This window comes from Crinia signifera, chromosome 2 (genome assembly GCF_055691185.1).
Source record: "Crinia signifera chromosome 2, ASM5569118v1, whole genome shotgun sequence".
Classification (NCBI taxonomy): Eukaryota; Metazoa; Chordata; class Amphibia; order Anura; family Myobatrachidae; genus Crinia; species Crinia signifera.
In genome coordinates this window covers 166486012-166508541 of record NC_139218.1, presented here as the reverse complement: position 1 = coordinate 166508541, position 22530 = coordinate 166486012, and the positions used below count along the sequence as shown (strand labels likewise).

The 22530-nt window shown below is 45.7% G+C and overlaps 1 protein-coding gene and 1 long non-coding RNA gene across 5 annotated transcripts in view; one reads left to right on the top strand and one right to left on the bottom strand.

Moving 5' to 3' along the window:
* Positions 1 to 14394, bottom strand: part of DCAF6 (DDB1 and CUL4 associated factor 6) — a 345809-nt gene extending 331415 nt beyond the window's left edge. For all 3 annotated transcript variants that reach the window (XM_083173172.1, XM_083173173.1, XM_083173174.1), the window contains exon 1: positions 14108 to 14394. The gene's annotated coding sequence lies outside the window, so the exon portion shown is untranslated. The remainder of the gene's footprint in view (positions 1 to 14107) is intronic.
* The window catches only part of LOC146060200 (uncharacterized), a 32876-nt gene continuing 24356 nt past the window's right edge, over positions 14011 to 22530 (top strand). For both annotated transcript variants that reach the window (XR_014470390.1, XR_014470391.1), the window contains exons 1-2: positions 14011 to 14298; positions 17820 to 17913. This is a non-coding gene — a long non-coding RNA (uncharacterized LOC146060200). The remainder of the gene's footprint in view (positions 14299 to 17819; positions 17914 to 22530) is intronic.

Here is a 22530-nt window from a genome sequence, read left to right as displayed (position 1 = left end):
GCGGTTTTCATGATTGCACTAAGCACATTTCATCACAAACCAAATTCCAGTGGGAATTGGTATATGAAAAGGGGATATTTGGAGTGACTGCAGCAATAGGGTGTGATGACACATCTGTAGGAAGTGAGTGAAACTACATTTTTTTTTTAATGAATTTGAAAAGTTAGTAAGTAAGTAAGTAAGTTTTATTTATATAGCGCACTTTCTCCAACAGGACTCAAGGCGCTTTACAGACAATAAAAATAACAATGCACATACTGCAATACAAAGGGTTATCAGTACAAGGAACAGGCAACAATGGCAGTACACATGTACATCACACATACAGATATGCACAAGACGCATTCTAATAAGGGACACGGACATGGGGAACATATTTACCGAGCTGTGCAGTACCCAGGCAGCCATTCAGCGGCGCCACATGGTGATTGCACAGCCAGTAACAGTACTGATATATATAAACTAGATGTACTCTAATGAGGAGCACAGACATGGGGACCATATAATTACTGAGCTGTGCAGCACCCAGTCAGCCAATCAGCGGCGCCACATGGTGATTGCACAGCCAGCTAGGTAGCCAGTAACAGTACTGATATATATACTAGATGTACTCTAATGAGGGTCACAGACATGGGGAACATATCATTACTGAGCTGTGCAGCACCCAGGCAGCCAATCAGCGGCGCCACATGGTGATTGCACCAGCCAGTACTGTACATATAGAACACAAAAGAACAGTACAGGGTACACAGAACTAGTCATAACACAATTAAAGCACAATTCTTAGTACACAATACAGCTGAGATATAAGGAAGTGAATGAGAATAGATGCAGGTATAGATTGTAGATGAGTAAGAGAGCTGTAGTTGAAATACAAGAAGAGTGCAGTGAGAACAGGAGGGAGGAGGGCCCTGCTCTAAGGAGCTTACAATCTAGAGGGAGGGGGAGACAGACAGGTGACATGAGGTGCAGGTAAGGAAACCTGAGGCAAGAAGTGAGCATGGCAGGACACGAGGCAGCAGGTAAAGAGAATGGACAAAGTAGTCCTCTCTCTCCTCCTATCCTCCTCTTCCCCCTCCACCTGCACCCTTGACCCCTAATAGCTTTGCACCGTGGGCCATGCCACAGCACACCCTGCTAGGGGCAGAAAGCATGCAGAGTGAATAGGGAATGGACAGGATTGAGGAACCATGGCTCTGGTACATAGAATGGTTCAGTATGAAGTTCATTGTCCTGGCTGTGCAGACTGTAGGTGATGCTGGGTCAGGTAACTCACTGCAGAATGCTGGATTTTCAGTGGATGATGTTGAATTTTATGTCCTTCTGTGTTCCTCCGGTATTTCTTTATGTAGTTGTTCAATGTTTGTTCAACTGTTTCTTTAACTGTTCAGATGCTACCCTTAGTTAAGAACACCCTTTGCTAAAACAGCCAGCTGCAAAACAGCAAGCTGTCTTGCTTCTAACCCTACAGAAATACTATCCCAAATTAAGAGCCAGGCCAGGCCAGACCATTTGCCCACCTGATTGAAATGCTAATTGTACAAAGATCATAAACTAGCCTGATTAGCCAACCAAGAGGTATGCTAATATTGGCTTACTTAGAACCTTCCAATCTATACATACATCTAACAAAATACAATTATCTATTGATGTTACATACATTTATAGCTAAAACATGCCAGAAGACAATGCAGAGGCTAGGCTGGGATCTGTAGTGCAGTGGATGTGGATGTTACATACATTTATAGCTAAAACATGCCAGAAGACAATGCAGAGGCTAGGCTGGGATCTGTAGTGCAGTGGATGTGGATGTTACATACATTTATAGCTAAAACATGCCAGAAGACAATGCAGAGGCTAGGCTGGGATCTGTAGTGCAGTGGATGTGGATGTTACATACATTTATAGCTAAAACATGCCAGAAGACAATGCAGAGGCTAGGCTGGGATCTGTAGTGCAGTGGATGTGGATGTTACATACATTTATAGCTAAAACATGCCAGAAGACAATGCAGAGGCTAGGCTGGGATCTGTAGTGCAGTGGATGTGGATGTTACATACATTTATAGCTAAAACATGCCAGAAGTTATTTATATTAAGTATAAGGGGGCACCAGTCAGGGCAGTCTTAACAGCATTGTAAGCCCTGGGCAAAGCAATGCACTGGGCCCCTACCCACCCATTAACAGAATTTTTTTTTTTTTTTAACCATGCTTCCCATGTAGTCCTGCACCATTTCTCCACTTGCTTCCGTACAATGAATGGCTGTCAGCACACTGCTTGGTATATAGCTCCAGCCATCCACCAATCAGTACTGGGAAGCAGGAAGAGAATGCTGACTGGTCACTCTGATATTCTCTACTGCCTTCCAAGAAGGGTGAATGGAGATTCAATCAGTGTCGAAACTGCCGTCTTGCCGAAAAGACGGCAGTTTTCGACATGAATACATCGGAAGGGGTTCCAATCTATTCAATCTTAGCTTTTTTTTTTTTCGGCATGTCGAAAAGCAGGTGGATTGACAGAAGCGCTGCTACTTCACCTGCTTTTGATGGAAACACAGCCAAAACTGCTTTGTTTCCGTCATTCTCAATTCGGCATAACAAGATGCCAGATTGAGGCAGGGAGGACAGCGCCGGGCGATCAGCAGCAGCTTACACAGTGCCGTCCTCCTGTCTGCCACTTCCCGCAACCTCACGCCGCCTGCACCCTCCAGCACCCTCCCGTACATACCCGCCGCCGAGAGTAGCTCACCCGGCTTCATCCAGGATCCCTAGCAGCCTAATCAGCTTAATCAGAGAGCAACACCTCAGGCAGGAAGGAGGAACTGCAGGGGTTTTGAAATATGCAGGGTGCTAGAATTTACACTACGTTAAGACCCAATGCATGTCAGATAGCAGCTATTCAATTGTTTCTGCTGATGGACCGCAATTACATCATTTTTGCTCACAGCCTCCTGAGGTAGAAAGTAAAAATGTGCATAGTAAAATATGTAATAAATAAAGTAACCTATTTGTATTGGAATAAGTGGTTTTGTGCAGCTAAACCGGACACTTATTGTTTTATTTTGCTGAAACATGCCAATAAGCACCCAAACAATCTGATACCACCCTGTCTAAAGTGACTGAACTAACCCTATGCGTTTCAAAACAAATTGTAAACTATCTTGCTGCAGGAAAACTATGGGGATAATTACAATTATCTGCAAAAACCCAGTAAATTCATTGGTGTAACTACAGAGGGTAAATGGGTGTAAATGGGCCGGTGGACCCAAAAGCTCAGCAGTTAATCCCCAGCACCTTTTATTTTTTTTATAATGTTGCCCGTTAGCTGCTGCGCCATTGTCCCTTGTATACCATCATTGATCAATTAAAGTGCAGAGGAGGTGCCCCGGCACCAGAAAGCATGTGCAGGAGTCTTGGCCCCAAGTAGCGGCAACAAGAGACCGGCACCTGTTAAAGCAGAAAGAGACCCAGCATGTGCAGGAGACCTGTAGATGCCGGTGTTAGATGAGCCCACAGTGCCGAGCAGGACACCTGTCCCTGTCACAGGTAAACAGTGCTCGCTTGAAAAACCGATGCCTGCTATCACAGGTCTTTCAAACCTCTGCTCTCTATCTAATGCAGCCCATACACCTCTGAGATATAGGTTACAATCATGTAATTTCCACAAATCGCATGGTTCGCACACCAATCGCATGTGTCACCCGACACAATACACAGGTGCATTGCTCAAATCTTGCATCTCAAGGTATTATGTGCTGCACATAATATTTATTGCGTTGCATGTGTGATTGCATGTAGTTATTAAACACATGCGATTTATCGCAATGCGATGTGCGATCGGCTAGTATATATGCCCCCAGATAGACAAGCCCTCAGGTCACATGTGATTTATTGCATGATTGTATGTACATTGAATGAAAAAAAAAAAAGCACATGAGATCTCCCGGGGAACCACAGAGGGATATCGCATACCATCGCACAAGTGAATGAGCACCTTTATACCCCTTTCACATTGCAATGGATTTGGACACAGCTCCGTCCGGGCGTCACACGGGTACAGGGTGGGGCAAAGCAGAGTGGTGACGTATCATCAGGGGGAGTAGCCAGCGCTTGGAACGGACACTGCCTCCTCCCTATAGTGTAAACAGGACCCAGATCGCTCGACCTTGGTTCCCCATTTACACTGCCCAAACCCCATCTTTAAGTGTAAGATATGTAAAGATGTCAAAGAATTAATGTAATATGTAAAATTAAAATAAATCTTATGTGAGGTATGAAATTATGACATTCATCATATAGAATCCTGGGAAACGTTGACATAATAGATTGTCTACGTCTCGCTCTTAGTGCCCTAGTGTCAGTTACCTAGTCCCAGCAGCAGCAATGTGTCCTGCAGTAGCTACTGGACCTCAGTGGTCATGAGACCACTAGTTCCGGCATACCTCCCAACTTCTGGCCGGAGGAAATAGGGACACTCGCGCGAAAAGGGGGCGGGGCATATGCAAATGAGGGCGTGGCTTATGCTAATTAGCCGCGACCTCATTTTCATACGAGAATAGACGCTGTGCGCATGCGCTGTGCGCTATTCTACTAGATTGGGGGGTCTCCCAACTGCCACCCCCCCGCAGCGGGACAATGCCTGCCGCGGGTGGGACAGCGGGACAGTACCCGAAAATCGGGACTGTCCCTCTAAAATCGTGACAGTTGGGAGGTATGGTTCCGGTACAGTTATTCGATGCCCCTGTATATATGCAAGTACAGTTCCTTTTCACGAATCTGTACCCCCTAAGCCTCAGTGCATATCACTACCTCATGCTGCTTTCCCACTGCAGACCCGTTTTAGTTTACAGGTAATCTTAAATGGTATTTAGCATTCCCACTGCTGCAGATTACAGTTTCAAATGCCATTTAAGTACCATTCCCATTGCAGGTAAAACGTTTTAGCTCTTCAAAACGTTTAGTGCCTGTGACAATGGGTCAGGCCTGTCTTTCCTTGTTGATAGATATATTTATAGATTATATATATATATATATATATATATATATATATATATATATATATATATATATATATATATAGAGAGAGATATATATAGATATATATATATATAGATATATATATATATATATAGATCTATGTCATATATATATATATATATATATATATATATATATATATATATATATATATATATATATATATATATATAGATATAGATATATATATCTATATAGATCTATATATATATATATATATATATAGATAGATATATATCTCTCAACAAGGATAGACAGGCAGCTTGGAGGGGGTAGAGGGGGGAAGCTGTCCCCGGGTGCTGTGGGGGTAGAGGGGGGAAGCTGTCCCCATGTGCTGCGGGAGGAGGGGGGTCCCTGCTGCTGCTGAGGGGAGAGGGGGTACCTGTCAGCCTGACACGGCGCTGCCGCTGCTGTATCTCCCCCCCGGCGGCCGGTCCTTGCGGCGTATGTACAGTCAGTGTCGGCGGTCCCTCTGGCGCAGGGGAAATAAGTACTATTTCCCCTGCGCCAGAGGGACCGCCGACACTGACTGTACATCCGCCGCAAGAACCGGCCGCCGGGGGGGAGATACAGCAGCGGCAGCGGCCGCCGGGGGGGAGATACAGCAGCGGCAGCGCCGTGTCAGGCTGACAGGTACCCCCTCTCCCCTCAGCAGCAGCAGGGACCCCCCTCCTCCCGCAGCACCTGGGCACATCTTGCCCAGCGCTGCTCGCTGTGGACCCGCTGCGGGTGCCTGCACCCGCAGCGGGACCATGTACACCGCCATTGGTGTACAAGGTGTAAAAGGGGTATAACAGGACGGGGGCGGGGGGCAGCAGGGCGTACCGCCGGGCTGAAAGTGGTTAATCTTTCAGCCCGGCAGCGTACACACACGGAGATGATTGCTGAAAAAAATCAGCAATCATCTATACTGTTTAAAGATGCATTCCCATTGCATCTTAAACGGTAGATTACCGTGCAAAACCCTGCTCTGAAAACGGGTTGAAATACCGTTTAACTTTAAACGGTATTTCAACTCTGGCGCTTTCCCACTGCAGCCTTAAACGGTATTTTGCCCTCAAAAATCGGCAAAATACCGTTTTAAGGCTGCAGTGGGAAAGGGGCATAAGCCTAATTTCCACTTACTGCTAACCCTTTTGTCCTGTAGCCTAACCATTCATTCAATGTGGACACTATGATTTCACATGTCAATATTCTGAAACTATAAACATGTTTACAATATAGGCAAAACTGTTCTTAATGTGTAGCACAATCTTTATGTAAGTGGCTAGAAAGCTTTTACGCATGTGATGTGTTACACTTCCACATCGGAGGTAACTGCTAAAGTGTGAGTGAATAATTTAGAGGTGCATATGTTTAGCACAAAACTAATTATTGCACGTCACAGCATAAATAATAGAAAAAACTTCATGCACATGAGGTTAATGAGATTAATGGTTAGTACTCAAATAATACTTAAATGTTCATTATTGTCCTTGTCTATTAGCACATGCTTTTACAATTCATGAGACTAATCATCTGTAGACATTTATATTGTTTAAATATGATCATATTGACAAAGCCCAAAGATCATACACTACAAATTAAACATATAAATGATAAAACACAGAGACCAAATATTAGTGTGTATTACACACGTAGAGATAACCCAATAATTGAATTACATGAAAAAATGTGTACATACCTTGCAAACACTTCACATTGGTGAAACAGTAACCTAACAGGATGTTTGACCAGTTCATTACATTTTAACACACAATTTTAAACATCTGGATGCATTAAAAATCTATGTCACTGATCTGAAGCAAGGAAAATACAAGCTATATGCATGGATATCTGTAACTTGGAATGATGATGATGATTATCCGTTCAGTCGAAATCGACCTTCGGACACCCGACGGATCAATGTTCGCCATGTCGTTTCAAGTCCTTAATTTGCATGTGAGTGTCCGCTTTGACAATGAACTACCATCGTGTACGTTGACGTCCCCTTTTTCTTGACCCGCTTACGAGACAGAGCATTATTGTTGTTTCTAACTAGTTGGCTAGCATGACATGGCCGAAGTATGAAAGCCTTGCATGGTGATCTTCCCTTCCAGTGATGAGTTTGTTTTAACATGTTCCAGGATGTCCTTGTTCGTGGTGCTTGCTGTTCATGGTACGTGTAACGGTACTCTTTACCTAGAACGGCGCCCATCGCGGTGATCGCGACATCGCGGGCAGTACATAAACGGCCGCGACGCGATGCCCGCGATCACCGCGATTTTCCCATAGGGAACAATGTTAAAAAGCCTGATTGACCGCGATTTTGCATTCAATGCCTCAATGCCCGCGATTTTCACATAGGAATCAATGTTAAATGGGCTACAGAGCCCAAATAGGCAGAATTAACCCTTAAATGTCCCCCCAATTTTTGTACGCCACCCCACGATCCACGCCAACCCGAAGCGTGGCGAGCGCAGCGAGCCCGCGAGGGGCGGCGGTACGCGTCCTCCGACCTTTTCATGCCCTACTATCCACGTCGGCGTGGAGTTGAGAATAGAATAGTGTGGCGAGCGTAGCGAGCCACCGAGCCCGAAGCGTGGCGAGCGCAGCGAGCCCCGCGAGGGGACGCGGATACCTTCACAGGTAAACGCGTCCCCTCGCGGGCTTCACAGGTGTCCGCTTTTCGCCACGGATACCTGTGAAGCCCGCGAGGGGACGCGTATAACTGTGAAGGTATCCGCGTGCGCTCGCCACACTATTCTATTCTCAACTCCACGCCGACGTGGATAGTAGGGCATGAAAAGGTCGGAGGACGCGTACCGCCGCCCCTCGCGGGCTCGCTGCGCTCGCCACGCTTCGGGTTGGCGTGGATCGTGGGGTGGCGTACAAAAATTGGGGTGACATTTAAGGGTTAATTCTGCCTATTTGGGCTCTGTAGCCCATTTAACATTGATTCCTATGTGAAAATCGCGGGCATTGAGGCATTTTAAAGTAAAATCGCGGTCAATCAGGCTTTTTAACATTGTTCCCTATGGGAAAATCGCGGTGATCGCGGGTACACGATTTTTATGTACCCGCGATTTACCCGCGATGCCCGCGATCACCGCGATTTTTTACCCCCGACGCCCGCGATTCTAATCGCGGGCGCCGTTCTAGGTAAAGAGTACCCGTGTAACATACTCCTCAACCACCATAATTCAGAGGCCTCTATTTTCCTGCGATCTGCTTTTTTAAGTGTCCAGCTTTCACATGCGTAGGTGGCAATAGGAAAGATGATTGCATTGACCAATCATGTTTTTGCTGCAATGCTGATGTCGTTGCTCTTCCATATCTTAGTCATTCCTTGAATAGTAGCCTTGGCAATTGCAATTCAACATTTGATTTCAGGACCAGACTCGCTCGCACGGTCGATCTTGGAGCCAAGGAAGATAAAATCTTCATAATTGAGTGTTATGCTTGCACTATTGTCTGCAGTGGTCATTACTTTCATCTTCTTGATGTTGAGGTGCAGTCCCATTCATGCACTTTCCTCCTTGACTCTTCTGACCAGGTAATCCAGATCTTTGTCCCGCTCAGCGAGCAGTGTTGTGTCGTCAGCATATATCAGGTTATTGCTGTTCCTGCCTCAGATTTTCACTTCAATTGTAGACTTGTCCAAGTTGCATTGTCTCACGATCATTTCAGTGTAGAGATTGAACAGGGCTGGTGGCAGGATGCATCCCTGCTGAACGCCTTTCCCGACCTCAAACTAATCTGTATTTCTATATGCTGTCATAACAGTGGCTTCTTGATGCATGTAGATAGAACGAATCAGCAACACCAGGTTTTCTGGGAAGCCCATTTGCTGTAAACAATTCCATAACTTGTTATGATCCAAACAGAATGCTTGGTACTTATGTAATATCTGGGCTCCCGTTTTTCCTATGAGACCGCTGCGCTCGCCACGCTATATAAAATCAACTCCATGCGTAGTTGGATAGTAGGGGTATGAAAAATGGGGTGCATTTAACATGGGAGCCCAGATAATACATAAGTACCGAATGCTTTGCTGTAGTCGATGAAACAGAGGTACACGTCCTTTTGGTACTCGCGTGTCTTCTTCATGATCCACCAAGTTTGCAATTTAAACTCTTGTTCTTTGGCCCTCATGAAAACCGGTACTTGTGTACTTTCATGGCGGCAGTTACGCCGTCAGTGTAGCGTTCCTGTGAGAATCAGCATAGTGTTCCCACGGCCAGCGTAGTTAGTGTAGTCAGTCAGAAGTAGCGTAGTGTTCCCGCTGCCGCTTAAGCGTCCCTGTTATAAGCTACGATATCAGCGTAGGCTGCCGCCGTGAAACTACCATACTGTTGCCGGGAACTGCATCTCTGTCCCCAGGTATTACTGCAGGGTACAGCAACCCTGCCTACAGGGTTAGGGGTTCTATAACGCCTTTTCAAACCCCCACTATCCATGGCAGCCCAAACCGTGGCGAGCGTAGCAAGCCCGTGTGGGGACGCATTACGTGTCCTCCAGACCTTTTCATACCCCCACTATACACGTAGGTGTGGAGTTGAGTTTATATAGTGTGGCGAGCGCAGCGAGCCACCGAGCCCGAAGCGTGGCGAGCACACGTGGATTACCTTACATGTAATCCGTGTCCCCTCGCCACGCTTCGGGCTCGGTGGCTTGCTGCGCTCAGCACACTATATCAAATCATATCCGCGCCGACGTGAATAGTGGGGGTATGAAAAGGTCGGAAGGATGCGTAATGCGATCACTTGCCACGCTTTGGGCTGCTGTGGATAGTGGGGGGTTTGAAAAAGCACTACAGAACCCTAACCCTGTAGGCAGGGTTGCTGTACCCTGCCGTAATAGCTACTCAGATGCAGGAGCATCTCATTGCTGAAGCGTCTGAGACGCTCATGCCTGTCAAAAAGATGGAGCGCCTCTCCGCCAGCGCCAGCATGATCCCCCCCTCACCGGCGGTGTGAGGGAGGCGCTGAGTAGGCTTGCCAGGGACGCCGGGGACAGAGATGCAGTTCCCGGGAACAGTACGGTAGTTACTTGTGTAGTTTCACGGCGGCAGCGTACACTGATAACGTAGATTAGGCTGCCGCCGTGAAACTACACAAGTAAGGCAGCCGTTGGGCTACGCTAATAGCGTAGCTTCAAACCTAGTGTAATCTGCCACCGTGAAACTTCACAAGTACCCGAAAACCTGCTTGCATGTCTGGGAGTTTGTTTTCCACAAAGCAGCCCATGCGATCTTCAGCAAGATTTTGTAGCACGGATGGTGTAATGGTTAGCATTACTGCCTCACAGCACTAAGGTCTTGGGTTCGATTCCCACCATGGCCCTAACTGTACGGAGTTTGTATATTCTCCCCATATTTGCATGGGTTTCCTCCCACAATCCAAAAATATACTGGTAAGCTAATTGGCTCCCAACAAATTAACCATAGAATGTCTGTGTGTGCACATGTCGTAGGGAAATAGCTCTGTAAGACTGATGTGAATGTTCAACTATTCTCTGTAAAGCGTTGTGGAATATGTGTGCGCTATATAAGAAACTGTAAATAAAATAAAAATGTGATATTAGTGAAATGGTCTGGTAATTGCTGCAATTTTATGCATTGCCCTTCTTTGCAAGTGGGACAAAGACTAAAGCAGCCCATACACGCTGCTTTGTGGGCATGCTTTCCGTGCTGTACTAGCACGGATCACATTGCATTGCATGTGCATCCGTTGTGCATGCAATGCGATGCAATGTGATGAAACCTAAGTACAAAAAGTATGTGCAAGCACATACTTTTTGTACTTAGGTTTCATCACATTGCATTGCATGCACAGGCAATGCAATGTGATCCGTGCTAGTACAGCACGGAAAGCACGCCCGCATAGCAGCGTGTATTGGGCTGCTTTAGGAATTAACTTGGATTTATATATTGCCACATGCATGCTACATTCCAGAATTATCTAAAAACGACTTGGGGTAACACATTTTCCAATAAACTCTTCAACAAGCCCAAAAATATGTATGAATTGCATACATGTTCCTACGTTTTGTCAATGGTGGTCTCTGACTGGAAACACTCAGTTGAATTAGTTTGGAGCTACACACTTTTTAAAAATAAATGATCGCACCCGTTATGGGCTGCATCGCATCGCATGCCTTTTGCATGCAATGTGATCCACGGGCAGTACAAAAAGTATGTGCAGCACATACTTTTTGTACTGTGCGATGCGATGCCCGCGGAAGCGTGCATTACATCGCACTGCACAGTGCTATCGCACTGTGTTTGGGCACCATAAGGGATGCCCCGTGATTTCTATACACTTTAATGAAGGTGTGCATTCTGTATAACACATTTGGATGTATAAATTACATTTTTAAACATTAATGGATTTCACTTAGTTTAACCTTAAACCAGCAGTCTTAGAACTCATGCAGGGGAATAGTATGGTCAGCCCCATTGATATAATTTATAGTAACAAAAGTACAGTATACAGATAGGTATGGGTCATAGGGTTGACATACATTAGGTTGACCACTAAAGGTCGATAGAGTCGGAAGGTCGACACAAGCATTAGGTCGGTGGGAGTTTTTTAAATTTTTGTCTCCAATCTTGACATGGACATCATATCAGTGCACTGCTGCATTCGCCATGATTCGGGCACACTATTATATTCTCCCTCTGCTCCCTAGTGGATGGTAGCATATGCAATACCACCTTTCGGCACAAGTCTGCTAAAAAAAAAGTGAAAAACTCATGCCGACCTTTTGATTGTTGACCTTCCAACCTTAGCCATGTCGACCTATTTCATTTGTTGACCTTTAGTGGTCCAACTAATGTATGTCGTCCTTCACGGTATTGAAATACCGACCATATCCCATATAAACTTGGTGAATGAAGATTTTTTTCCTAAACCTTGAGGATTTATCATGCCTGCCAGAAAAAAGACAATCAGAAAACCATCAGTACGATGATGAATTTACCTCTTCATAAATGGGAATCATATTTTAATGTATTTGATTGGTACTTGCTAATACTACTGGTGCCATAACTAAACAGGGTACTTGTGTATTTTGGCGGCGCCCATCGCATCGCATACCATAACGCATACGATGGTATGCGATGCGACGCGATATCGTACGATAGTGCATGATGGCATACAATTTTGAAATTGTATGCCATTGTACAAGGCATACAATGCCATACGATGCGATGCGATTAAACATTGTATAAGCACCCTAATGGGTGCTTATACAATGTTAAGTACCCAAATGGGTGCTTACAATGTTAAATGCACCCCCACGCCACCCCCCCACTATAAACATGAACCCGAAGCGTGGCGAGCGTAGCGATCCCGCGAGGGGCGGCGGTACGCGTCCTACGACCTTTTCATACCCCCACTATCCACGTCGGCGTGGAGTTGAGAATAGAATAGTGTGGCGAGCGCAGCGAGCCACCGAGCCCGAAGCGTGGCGAGCCCCGCGAGGGGACGCGGATACCTGTGAAGCCCGCGAAGGGACACGTTTACCTGTGAAGGTATCCGCGTCCGCTCGCCACGCTTCGGGCTCGGTGGCTCGCTGCGCTCGCCACACTATTCTATTCTCAACTCCACGCCGACGTCACATCGCATGCCATCGGGTGCATGGCATGCGATGCGATCTGTTCGTCGTACGACGGACATCGGGGGCGCCGCCAAAATACACAAGTACCCTAACCAGCACCACACCAACTTAAATTGAGCAAATGTAAAAATTCAATAAAGTTGCTGGTTGTTCTAATGATTTACATTTACAAAAGGCCTGTAGATCAGACAAATTACTCCAAATATTCTGCTACCTGTCTGACCCAATAATATACTAATAGTGTACAGTATATTGCTGAAATGAAGTAAGAAACATAAACTTATAAAACGTGCTGTGAATGATAAAACTTGTTACATATGATAAATGGTGATCCAGTGAGTCAGGTCTTAAAGCTGTGTACACACGGGGGCGATAGGGGCTGAAATCGCTGGAAATATGGTTGCAGGCGACCATATTGCCAGTGATGGGAGTGTGTCCCCACGATAAATCGCCGGGTGCGCGCTCCCGTTTTCAGCCCCATTCTAATCGCTGGTCGCAGGAGCTTGTTCCTCGACCAGCTGATTACCTCTGCGGCAGAGGAGAAACTGAGCAATATATTGCTCAGCCATATATTGCTAGCAATATATGGCTGAGCAATATATCTCCACCATGTGTATGGGGCTTAACTGTCATATTCATCTCCTGTCATGTGCTTGAATCAATTAGGAGCCGATTGGCTGGAGCACCATTTACCAAATGCAAATCAGTTTTATCATTCACAAGTGTTAGTGCTTGTTGATAAATGAGTGCCATATTTCAAATGGATGCAGCTACAGGGTGTACTGCCAATAAAGTTCACAGAATATATATTTTTAAGTGTTACGGCTTTCTTGAAATTAACACCTTGGGGATAATGACAAAAGCGTTAGGTATTGTAGTAAATTGTTGTACTTCCGATTATGTTTATTTCTTATCTTGCAAGTAAAAGCATTACCTTTTTATTAGGTAAAAACGCAATCAGAGCGCTGGATTTTACGACCTGATGTTTCATAAAAAAAAACCTTAACAGTTTAATTTAACTTTATGTAAATAGACACAATTTGCCAGGTAAACAATAACACAGAATCATGCAGACCCTACAGTGACAATAATAGAATGACAGCATGGGAAGAGGGACTATCATAACATAAGTCATTAGGCAAATCCCCATAGTCTAGAAGTTGTATCAATGGTTTATTTTATATAATATATGATTGCACAGTTTGGAGAACACGCTGCAGCAAAGTTACAGTTTCCACAGTGAAAAGACACCAGAGTGACATGATGGTGTGCTCACTGTCAGCTGTACATACAATACTAAAGCCAATGACAGCTCTGCTACTAACAACTAACTCCTCGGTGCGTGTTTACAACTTTGCAGTGCACTAGAGCAGTCCTGGAGCCAGAATACCATGTCACACACCTCACTGTTGGCCCTGAAAGCTAAACCCACACAAGCCGCCCTAAAGGAGGACGGAGCAATTCTCACCCTGAGAAAACAGCTTCCTCGGTGCAGCTTTGTAACGACCGGTGCTGGTGCTGTCAGTTCCGCCTCCTGCTCACCCTGCCGGGCGCTGCGCTGTGCCAGACACCTAGGACAGGCTCCACCGGGTAACGCTGCTCACTGCGGGCGCCGGAGGCAGTAAGAGCAGGACAGTGTGTCAGCCATAGACTTGCCAGGTGATTATACGCAGCAGCAGCAGACAGACCGGGTGACAAAAATAGAACAGTGCCTAGGATGGAAATGGAAGCTCTTGGCCTAATACGTCACCGTGACCTGTGACTGGGGAGGAGACTCGCATTAGACTGAGCTAAGGGAGGCATGGGGGAGATGATGTTGGAGAAGACTAAATGCTCTGCTTTGCTTCCACGCCAAGCTTTATTATTTATTAACAGTTTCTTATATAGTTTATAAAAAAAAAAAATCAGAACATAGATTTCATGTTTTACAACTTGTAAGTACAGAAGTTAACACACATGTGTGACATAGGGCTAAGGCCTGAATAAGACACACTGAATAAGTTCCAGGGTTGCTGACCCTCCCGGAATTTCCGGGAGTCTCCCGAAAATCGGGTCTCCCTCCCGGCCCCCCGGAAGGGTGGGCAACCCTCCCGGATTCAGGGGGGATCCCCGCTGACCCCCGGATCGCGGCATTAAAATGCCGCAATCCTCGGGTCTCAGAGGAGGGGGCGGGGCTAAAATGGCACAATCGCGTCATTTTAGCCCCGCCCCCTCCACGGAGATCCGTGAATTTGCTGCTTTAACAGCATGGGGGAGGGGCTTAGTTATGTCACTCTTAAGCCCCGCCCCCTGAGCGGCTGCTGAAACTATCCTATCTGGGCTTCTCTCAGAGAGGAGAATCTTAAAGTCGGCAACCCTGCCTTATTCTAGTTCACTCTTTCTGCCAAAATCCAACTTAGATGGACAAAACCATGTGCACTGCATGTGTAGCAGATGTAACTTGTGCAGAGAGAATTAGATTTGAGTGGGGTTTTACTCCAAAGTGAGATCTATATTGCAGTGTAGAAATAAAGCAGCCAGTATTTACATTGCACAGAAACAAAATAACTCACCCAAATCTAATTCTCTCTGCACATTTTACATTTGCCCCTGCAATGCACATGGTTTTGTCCATCTAAGAAGGATTTTGTCAGAAAGAGTGAACTAGAATAAGGCCCATGGTACCAGGACCGCACTGGAACCAGAAATCGGCCCTGGCATTTTGAACACACAGGCCCACCTGTAGCAGGCGGGAGCCTTGCGAGCCAAAGCCGCGCATCAAAAAGGGGCGTGGTCTCATGGAAAGGAGACGTGGCATCACAACGTAATGCCCATTACACATAATGCCATACACTGTAATACCCATTATGTATAACGTCACACACCATAATGCCCCCCAAATAGTGTCACCCACCCTAATTCACATAATACAAATTATACCACATAACATAATGCCTATACACATTATACTACACAGGCATATACTGTGTATGTATATATATATATATATATATATATATATAAATATATATATACAGGGCGCCAAGAGAAATCCTGGGCCCCGGTACAACAACTTCCTGGGGCCCCCACAGACGTAGCTCCCCGCACACTCTGCGGACCCGTTGTTACGCCACTGCACCCATTACATATTATAACACATGCCATAATGCTCATTACATATTATGCCACACATCGTAGTGGGAAGTACACATTATGCCATACACCGTAATACCTATTACATATTTTAACACATGCCATAATGCCCATTACACGTTATTCCACACACCATAATGCTCATTTCAAATTAGTGGATTAACATGCTCATTGCCATGGGATTAACCTTCTCTGCCAGGAGTTACATGCTCTGCCAGGGGTTAACATGCTGGTTGCCATGGATTTACATGCTGGCATGGGTTACATGCTTTGCCAGGGGTTAACATGCCCATCATGGAGTTACAGTACATGCTCTGCCAGGGGTTAGATGCTGACTTCCAGAGTCGGATGTCAGCCCCAGCAGCATGCAGGGAGGCAGCAGACACAGACCAACCAGCCACCCACCTTCCACCTTGGAACACAGTGACCTGGACATGGGTGGGGAACCAGGTCTGGGACTGCTGGGCTGGAGATATGGCACCTGCTGCTGCTGGTGGCGGTTGGGGTGGGAATGTGGGGAGCGAGGCGGACTGGATTCTGCAGAGTGAGTGGTACTCCCGCGGGAGGTGGCCTCTCTCTGACCCAGTTCCTCCCGGCACCCAGGAACTACCTACCCTAAGTATCCTCCTGTCGCCGAGCCACGGTAAACTCCCAAGTTACGCCCTGGAGTCGGAGAGTGAAACGACACTCAGAAGGACCTCTATGATGCTGCTGCCCCCACGCCGGCCCATGTCTGCCCACATCCACACTCCCAATGCTGCTGCTGAACAGCTGACTCTGGCGCACTCAGACCTGGCGCACTCGCCACCAAATAAAAAGAAAAAACTGTGTGTCCAGACCAGGGCCCCCCTGACAGGCCCGGGCCCGGGTAAACTGTACCTTGCCCCCCCCCCCTCTCGGCACCCATATATATATATATATATATATATATATATGTAGCAGTACGGTCTGGCGGTGGCACTCGGCGAAAATTAAACACAGCAACCAGGTGATCCCGACGTTTCGAGACCTCTAGGTCTCTTTATCAAGGTGCATATGCACCTTGATAAAGAGACCTAGAGGTCTCGAAACGTCGGGATCACCTGGCTGCTGTGTTTTATTTTCGCAGAGTGCCAGCGTCAAACCGTACTGCTACATTCCTGACAGTCCACCAGACTGTACAGCTCGGAGGGCACCGCTTTATTATTTACTCCCCTGCAGGGAGATACCCAGGCATACTTTGGAGGAGTGTCGACTCAGACTACATATATATATATATATAGTTTTCATCCGCCCCCTGTACCAGTATTAAAAACAATGTCATGGCTAGAACCAGGGAAAGTACCCTGGTAACAAGTCCTAAGAAGGACCATAACAACATCATTATCTGGCCTAGGCAATATAATACATCGAGTAAAGCAGCTAAAAAAGCTGTTACAAAATTCTGGCCGATAGTAACGTCCGATCCTAGCTTGACAGCACTAAATAAGAAAAGGATTATGTCCGGGTATTCCCGTGGTACAAATATACGTGACTATGTGGTTCACCCCGATGTCACATGTGTTACATGTGGGTACATGTTGATAGGACCAAGCATTAAACATCCATATTTGCCCAAGACTTATAAAATCCAACATAGGCTGACATGCATGTCAGTCTTTGTAGTCTATGCCTTAATATGTCCCTGCAGGAAATATTATATCGCCAAAACCATTTGTCAATTTAAAACCCGGATGGCCCAGCATCGCCAGGCCATTCGTGCTGTAGTGTTATCAGGCACCAGTATACAACCGGTTGCTAGGCATTTTGCAGAGACCGGACACTCCCCCACTGCCTTGCGTCATATGATCATAGATCATATCCCTCCCCTGGACAGGGGCGGAGATAGATCTAAATTTTTATCACAGAGAGAGGCCAAGTGGATTTTTTTATTGGATACTTTGAGTCCTCGCGGGCTCAATGAAAATATGGGACTTAGTTGTTTCTTGTAGATTAAAGTTTGGTGTGCATTGTGTGTATTATGTATTTGCCAACTCTTTTCATGTTGTTCCTATGTACCTTGCCCATAGTTATCATGGTGGTGAAGGGTGCACTTTGGTGACGATTTCCGGGTGCAACGCCCTGGGAGGACTCTCTAGTGATAGCGGGCACTTGAATAAATTGGTGAGTAAATGTAATACATGTTGTTGCCCTGAAGAAAAATGTGAAATACATTTGAAACGTTGGTGTCTAGATGCTGTTCTCTTGCCTGATTTATTGCTGAGTGCCGCTATATATCTTTATTCAGTGTGTTTCTGCACGTGCAATACACGCTGTATGAGGGCACCAGCCGCCGCTATACCGGTATGCAGTGAGTGCCAGAGCTGATGTGGAGTATATATATATATATATATATATATATATATATATACAGAACTAGCACAGGCACCTGTTCAAAACACTGTAATGTTTAAACAAAAACTTGATTATTTTTTGCTGCTTTGAAGTGGTGCAGCATGGAAGGGAGGTGGCCGACAGACTTGATTAATCAGTTCACACGGCGTCAGACTCCACAAATGTCCATGGGAGAAGGAGCTGCTGCGTTTGGGCATGCGCAGCAGCAATCTTCACGGACCAGCAGTAACACACATATACAGTGTCAGGCAGCTCAGGCAGTCTCTCTCTGCCCACCCACACACTGCATTGGGTAATTTTAATGCTTGGTGCCGCATGTATCTGCCCCCTGCATCGGCGCTTTCATGCAGGTACAGCTGAGCTGTATGAGCTGCCCTGCAAGTGGTGTAGCCACCAGCCGTCCCTCTGCAGACACCCGCTCCCTTGCGCTGCACAAGCTAAAAGCGGAAGCACAAGATCAGAACCTTGTCCAGCTCCGGGGGGTGCTGCTGCGAGCCAGGAATCCACATTTTGCATGCGCACGCCTTTTCATGATGTCATATGCAAATTACATGGCTCAGGCTGTCCGCTTAGCACAGGTATGCCGCCCAAGGAGGCAGTGCTGAGCTGACAGACAATCAGCCCACCTGGCCATAGGCCATTCTGGCATTTGCCAGATGGCCAGTCTGGCCCTGCATAGTACATATACACACCATCCTGGAACATACAGAAGACTCCTGAACTCAAGAAATCAACGCCTAGCAGGGTGATAATTCTGCCCATCACTGCACGCAAACCCAGAACATATGATATCACTCTGGTGATGGATTTACAAACACCAGGGAGAGAATCTCCGACTGGAGCATCCTTAGGGTCTGATTCAGGGTTGATAGATGAATAGCGAACTTGCAAATCAAGCAATTATTAAATGACTGCCCATGCAGGGCCATCTTAGCATATGGGCTTGAGGGCAGTTGCCCAATGCTAGGGGCCCAAAGCCTGCCACCCCCATCGGCAAGGCTCGGGCTCCACCAATCGCAACCTGTTCCACACACACTACCAACCCCCATCATAAAGGGACCCAGTGCATCGGCACATACCCCCCTGATATCTGTTAGTGCCAATGCCCTACCCGCATCCTGTGGGCTGCTCGAAGTGCATTACTGGTAGTGCGGGAGGGGACACACCAACCAATGGCAGGAGGTGGGTACCCTGCCGGCTTCCAAGTTCCACTCTGCTCTCTATAGTCTCAAAGCAGTGTGGCGCTGGATCACATATGTGGGGATTCAAATGAAGACTTTGATCTTTATTTTATAAAGCAGGTCACAGCATACCAGAAGAATTCCATAGGCAAGCATAGTTACAGGCAGCTTACAGGTAATCAGGTAATCACATCATAAACAGACTCTTGCAAATGCTCCATTGGTCCCTCCCATAGCCCACATCCCAGCCTATCGCTTGGGCAGCTAGTCCACCATCAAGAGCACGATCACTCTGCCCTGGAAATCCTTATAGCAGGAAAGACCAGGTGCTGCTGATTACACACCTGACTTCTGCTACTGCTCCAAAACCTGGTCTGGATCCTTCACATTACTTTCACGATGAGAAATGCTATCTCTGCCACACTACAGATGGAGCACTTCTCATACATCCCCAGCCCTCGCCAGATCCCCTTAGCTGGCGGAGAGTCGCTCCATCTGACAGGTCTCACAGGCAGGCGCGTCCCTGACGCTCGGCGGTGCGTGGCAGAATCCCCAGCCTGGGCGTTCTCATGCTAATGCGGCCATGATGGACATGCGGGGGGCGGGCAGCTGACATCACGGATGTCAGATGCCCTCCCACTTCCTCCTGAATGTGCACACATATGTAAGGTTCCTCAGAGCAACCTTACATATGCTTGCACCTTCCACATCTTTGGATGGTCGGAAAACATCGAAAGATGTGGGAGGTTCCCACTGACATGCGAATGGATGTTTATGCATGCGAATGGATGTTTATGTGAAACATCCATTCGCATGCTGTGCAAACGTACGCTCCCTGCCATTCGCAAGGCCGGATCTGGTTGACTCACAAGGATGCAAATTTGCATCCCAGTGAATCAGCCAGAATAACCCCCTATGTCAAATTGTCCAATTGTAATTTATATATTCCTTTTGAAAGTAATCATATTAATTGGGTAAAAAGCATCCCCAAATGCCACCTTTATCATATGTATGATGTATGTATGTACATGTATAATGAAGAAGCCACTGTTATGGGCAACCAATTAAAAGCTAGGTTCTGACCCTAAATTAGTTGAGGAAGCACATAAATAAGGTGCCAATCTTAATAAAATAGAGGTTATTAATAAACAGAACACTTCCCTTCATCACAAGATATAAATCATCACAAACAGATAGAGTGCATCATATGGAAACAATGGTCTATCCTGATTAAAGATCCACTTCTGAAAAAACATGTGACTGAATTTCCTAGATTTATATATACAAGTGCAATAAATACACCTAAAGCTCTAAATTTGATTAAATCTAAATGTTTCTTTCGATGCGGCACATGTAGTATGTGTAAACTGTGTAAGGCAAGTGAGACAAAACACACTTTTAAATCCAACCAAGTGGGGGAAACCTTTGAGATCAGATATTTCATTACATGTGACACCGAATATTGTATGTATCCACTACATTTTTGTTGTGGAAAACAGTATATAGGTAAGACCACAAGGTCTTACCTATGGTCTTACCTTTGAAACTTTGAAAATTTGATTAGCAGCACTGTAAGAAATATTAGCAAAGGTCTTGAAACACATAAATGTCTCATTACATTTTTTTTGTATAAGTTTTATTGAAAATGATTCAAAATAAAGAGGACATGTACAGTATATAAATATCACATTGAATAACATTAAAGTACATCCTCATTATATTGCAGGAATACATTTGTGAGTTTATTTTTCACATTTTTGGGGAAGGGGAAAGGTAAAAGAACAAAAAGGGAAAGAAAAGTGATGGGAGAAAAACAGGACAAATTATAATAGTATAAGAGGTAGCTATAAAAAGAATGGTCAACAAAGTCAAGACTATACAGAGATGTTTCTCAACCACCTGGTGTTCTCAAATATCCTCAAAATAATCCTTGAAGTGTCTTCTGGTAAATAAGTTAAATAACATTCCCATTTATCATAACATTTTTCCACTCCCTTCTCAATGTCATAACAAGCTGAACGTCTGTTGTGGTGTATATACAGTTGAGCTCATAAGTTTCCATACCATAGCAGAACTTGTGATTTTCTGACCATTTGTCAGAGAATATGAATGATAACTCACAAACTTTTCTTTCACTCATGGTTAGTGGTTGGGTGAAGCCATTTATTGTCAAATAACTGTGTTTAGTCTTTTTAAATCATAATGACAACAGAAACTACCCAAATGACCCTGATCAAAAGTTAACATACCCCAGTTCTTAATACAGTGTATTGCCCACCTTTAACATCAATGACAGCATGAAGTATTTTGTGGTAGTTGTGGATGAGGCTCTTTATTATCTCAGATGGTAAAACTGCCCATTCTTCTTGGCAAAAAGCCTCCAGTTCCTGTAAATTCTTGGTCTTGCGTGAAATGCACGTTTGAGATCTCCCCAGAGTGGCTCAATGATATTGAGGTCAGGAGACTGATATGGCCACTCCAGAACCTTCAATTTATTCTGCTGTAGCCAATGACAGGTCGACTTGGCCTTGTGTTTTGGATCATTTTCATGTTGGAACGTCCAAGAACGTCCCATGCGCAGCTTCCGGGCTGATGAGTACAAAGCTTCCTCCAGTATTTTCTGATAACATGCTGCATTCATCTTGCCATCAAATTGACCAAGTTTCCATGGCCTTTGTAGCCAGTGGCGCATGCAGGGGAGGTTTATGAGTACCCAGAACCCCCCCCCAGGAGTCTAAGGGCCCTAGGCTGAAAGTTGAGGGTCCCCTATTTCCATGGGTACAAGAATTTAAAAAATCGGCCCTTGGGAACCGGAGATATCTGACTTCAAAGCAGTGGTCCCCATCCAAGCCTGTTAATTGCTCTTCCCAGTCAGATATTTCAGGTTCTGTCTGACTTAGAGTTTTTCTGAGGGTATATTCCAAAAGCTGGGACTCTCCCCCTTTGATGGACTCTAGTAGATTGTCTTTACTTTTCCCAAAACCAGAGATATCAACCTTCGAGCAGCTGGTTACTGATCCAGCTCCACACACCTGATATGTAGTTTTATATTCTGGTTGGCAGATTGCTCTGCCTCCTGAACTCTGATCCCCTAGTCCCCAATACCATTTGGTGGTATTCTCTAGTTTTTAATTCCATTCAAATCTAAGAAATCTATTTCCGGGAAGTGGAGATATCTGCAGTCAAGCAAGCTGTCCTCCCACCA